The following is a 4,477-nucleotide window of genomic DNA, read 5'->3' as shown; positions in this document are numbered from 1 at the left end:
CCAGAAAAAATTAAGAGGAGGCTTTCGGGAGGATTCGCCGCCGCCACGGGGCGGAACTTGAGCAGAACCAATCTAGAGCTCCGGCAGGACGATCCTGTCGGGGAAACTTCCCTCCCGGAGGGGGAAATCGTTGCCATCGTCATCACCAACACTCCTCTCGTCGGAGAGGACTCATCACCATCAACATCTTCATCAGCACCATCTCATCTCCAAACTCTAGTTCATCTCTTGTAACCAATCTCCGTCTCGCGACTCCGATTGGTACTTGTAAGGTTGCTAGTAGTGTTAATTACTCTTTGTAGTTGATGCTAGTTGGATTACTTGGTGGAAGATTATATGTTCAGATATTTGATGCTAATCATTACCTCTCTGGTCATGAATATGATTATGCTTTGTGAGTAGTCACTTTTGTTCCCGAGGACATTGGATAAGTCATGCTATAGGTAGTCATGTGAATTTGGTATTCGTTCGATATTTTGATGTGTTGTATGTTGTTTTTCCTCTAGTGGTGTTATGTGAACATCGACTACATAACACTTCACCATTATTTGGGCCTATAGGAAGGCATTGGGAAGTAGTAAGTAGATGATGGGTTGCTAGAGTGACAGAAGCTTAAACCCTAGTTTATGCGTTGCTTCGTAAGGGGCTGATTTGGATCCACTAGTTTAATGTTATGGTTAGACTTTGTCTTAATTATTATTTCGTAATTGCGGATGCTTCCGAGAGGAGTTAATCATAAGTGGGATGCTTGTCCAAGTAAGGGCAGTACCCAAGCGCCGGTCCACCCTGCTGCTGGCTACGCCTATAGGGATTTCCTTGGCAAGTATGCAAAGGATTTCCCCCCGCGGCCTTGGAGCCTTGCGTTGGTGTTACCTTGAAGAGGAAAGGGTGATGTAGCATAGCGGCGGTAAGAATTTCCCTCAGTTTGAGAACCAAGGTATCAATCCAGTAGGAGGATCGCGTCAAGTCACAAGTACCTGCACAAACACAAAGAGCTTGCACCCAACGCTATGAAGGGATTGTCAATCCCTTATAGATTGTTTGCAAAGTGAGAACTGAAAGCAAAAAGTAAACAAAGCAAAGTAAAAGTAAAATCGGAGATGATAATTGTGAGTAGACCCGGGGGCCGTGGTGTTCACTAGTGGATTCTCTCATGAAAGTAAGTAGACGGTGGGGGAACGAATTACTGTCGAGCAATTGATAGAACCGCGCAAAGTCATGATGTTATCTATGGCAATGATCATACATATAGGCATCACGTCCAAAACAAGTAGACCGATACTTTCTACATATACTACTATTACACCACACGTCGACCGCTATCGAACATGCATCTAGTGTATTGAGTTCGTAAGAACAGAGTAACGCCTTAAGCAAGATGACATGATGTAGACGGACAATCTCAAATCTATGATGAAAGCCCATCTTGTTACCCTTGATGGCAACAACATGATGTGTGCCTTGCTGCCCCTTCTGTCACTGGGAAAGGTCACCGCACGGTATGAACCCAAAACCAAGCACTTCTCCCATTGCAAGAATCATAGATGTAGTTGGCCAAACAAAACCCAAGACTCGGAGAGACTTACAAGGATATCAAATCATGCATATAAGAAATCAGCAAAGACTCAAATATAAATCATAGATAATCCGATCACAAATCCACAATTCATCGGATCTCGACAAACACACCGCCAAAGAGGATTACATCGGAAGGATCTCCATGAAGATCATGGAGAACTTTGTATTGAAGATCCAAGAGAGAGAAGAAGCCATCTAGCTACTAACTACGGACCAGTAGGTCTGAAGTAGACTACTCACGAGTCATTGGAGAGGCAATGATGTTGATGTAGAAGCTCTCCATCTCCAAAGTCCCCTGCGGCAGGGCACCGGGAAGGGTCTCCAGATGTGATCTCGCGGAAACGGAAGCTTGTGGCGGCGGAAAAGTGGTTTCGTGGACGCCCTTCTTTTTTCCGGGATTTTAGGGAATATATAGGCGAAAGAGCTAGGGCAGGGGAGCTCTAGTGGGGCCACAAGCTTGGTAGCCGCGGGCCCTCCCTGGCCATGGCTAAAGGGCTTGTGGGCCCCCTGTGGGCCTCCTGCCTTGGCCCTCAAGTCCCCCGATCTTCTTCTGTTCTGGAAAAATTCATTTCAGGGATTTTATTCCGTTTGGACTCCGTTCCGAAATTAGATCTGAAAAGAGTCAAAAACATAGAAAAACAAGAACCGGCACTTGGCCCTGAATTAATAAGTTAGTCCCAAAAAAGATATAAAAGGTATATAAAACATCCAAAGTTGACAAGATAACAACATGAAACCATCAAAAATTATAGATACGTTTGAGACGTATCAAGCATCCCGAAGCTTAACTCCTTCTCGTCCCCGAGTAGGGAAGTTATAATGAATGAATTTTTGATGCTTTCATGCTACCTAGCATAGATGTCCTTTGTAACTCCTCTTATGTGACCTGAATGTTCAGATCCGTTAGATTCAAAACAATAGTTTGCTATTGACGTGGAGACAATAATACTTCAAACAAACTACCAAGGTAATCATGAACTTTCAAAATAACAAGGCCAAAAGAAAGTCATCCCTACAAAATCATATAGTCTGGCTATGATCTATCATCCTTGCACAACGAATTTAAATCATGCACAACCTCGGTATTGGCCAAGTAATTGTTTTCACACCTTTACTTTCTCAAACTTTTTCAACTCTCACGCAATACATGAGCGTGAGCCATGGTTTTAGCACTATAAGTGGAATGGAGTGTGGTGGAGGTTGCAAGGCAAACAAGGAGAAGATGGTCACATTGACTAGGCATATCAATGAGCTATGGAGATGCTCATCAATTGATATAAATGTGAATGAGTAGGGATTGCCATACAAATGATGCACTAGAGCTAAGAGTATGTGAAAGCTCTTGAAGAAAACTGGTGGGTGTGCATCCAACTTGCTTGCTCACGAAGACCTAAGGCAATTTTGAGGAAGCCCATCATTGGAATATACAAGCCAAGTTATATAATAAAAATTTCACACTAGCTATATGGTGGTGACAAAACGAGAGACTCTCAATCATGAAGATCATGGTGCTTAATAAGCACAAGTATGGAAAGATAGTAGCATTGTCCCTTCTCTCTTTTTCTCTCATTTTTTGGTGGGCTCTTTGACCTCTTTTTTTGGGTGGGCATCTTTGGCCTCTTTTTGTAAATGGGCTTCGCTGGCCTCTTTTATTTCCTCACATGGAACAATGCTCCATCAATGATGATCATCACACTTACAACTCAAAACTTAGAGCAGTGATGACTCTATATGAAATGCCTTCGGTAGTGTACCGTGAAAATGATCTAGCATGGCATAGACATCAATGGAAACATCATGCTAGCTATCTTATGATCATGCAATGGCAATGTAGAAGCTGTGGCACATGTCATGGTGGTAGTTGCATGGCAATATATCTCAGAATGGCTTTGAAAAAGCCATAGTAGGTAGGTATGGTGGCTGTTTTGAGGGAGGCTAATGGTGGTTTTATGCACCGGCGAAAGTTGCACGACACTAAAGAAGATAGTGATGGTGGAAGGTGAAAGTGCATCTAAACCATGGACTCAACATTAGTCATGAAGAACTCATATACTTGTTGCAAAAGTTTTATTAGTAATCGAAACAAAGCATTCAAAGCATACTCCTAGGGGAAGGGTTGGTAGGTATAAACCATCGCGCGATCCCGACCGCTACACAAATGATGACAATCAATAAACTAATCATGCTCAGACTTCATCACATAGCGGTTCACCATACGTGCATGCTACGGGAATCACTAACTTCAACACAAGTATTTCTAGATCCACAACACATTACTAATATATCTTCAATATTACCACAACCACAACTCAAAACTAATTGAGATGAATCAAACTTCCCTAACTACTCAATGCACATGAAGGTGGAAGTTTTCATATCCCTTTGGATAACTACCCCTTTTGAGACTACTTTCATAGCATAGATCAACTACCACGCCATGCACTTCCGTGCTCTAAAATATAGAAGTGAAACACACAGAGCAAAATCAACTAGCTCAAAAGATATAAGTGAAACACATGTGAGCTGAATTGCCTAACCAAAGGATATAAGTGAAGCTCGAAAAAATCACGGTGAGTGCATGTCTCTCTCTCTAGGTGTGTAGCAAGGAAGATTGTGACACAACGAAAATAAAAGACTCCTACGATACAAGACGCTCCAAGCAAAACACATAACATGTGGTGAATAAAAAATATAGCCCCAAGTAACGTTACTGATGGATTGAAGACGAAAGAGGTGATGCCTTCCCGGGGCATCCCCAAGGTTAGGCTTTTTCGGCATCCTTGAATCAACTTGGGGTGCCTTGGGCATCCCCAAGCTTGAGCTCTTGCCACTCTTTATCTCTTTGTCCATAAGAACTTCACCCAAAACTTGAAAACTTCACAACACGAAACTTAAACAA

This window comes from Hordeum vulgare, chromosome 5H (genome assembly GCF_904849725.1).
Source record: "Hordeum vulgare subsp. vulgare chromosome 5H, MorexV3_pseudomolecules_assembly, whole genome shotgun sequence".
NCBI classification, from domain to species: domain Eukaryota; kingdom Viridiplantae; phylum Streptophyta; class Magnoliopsida; order Poales; family Poaceae; genus Hordeum; species Hordeum vulgare.
This window is presented reverse-complemented; position numbering follows the sequence as displayed.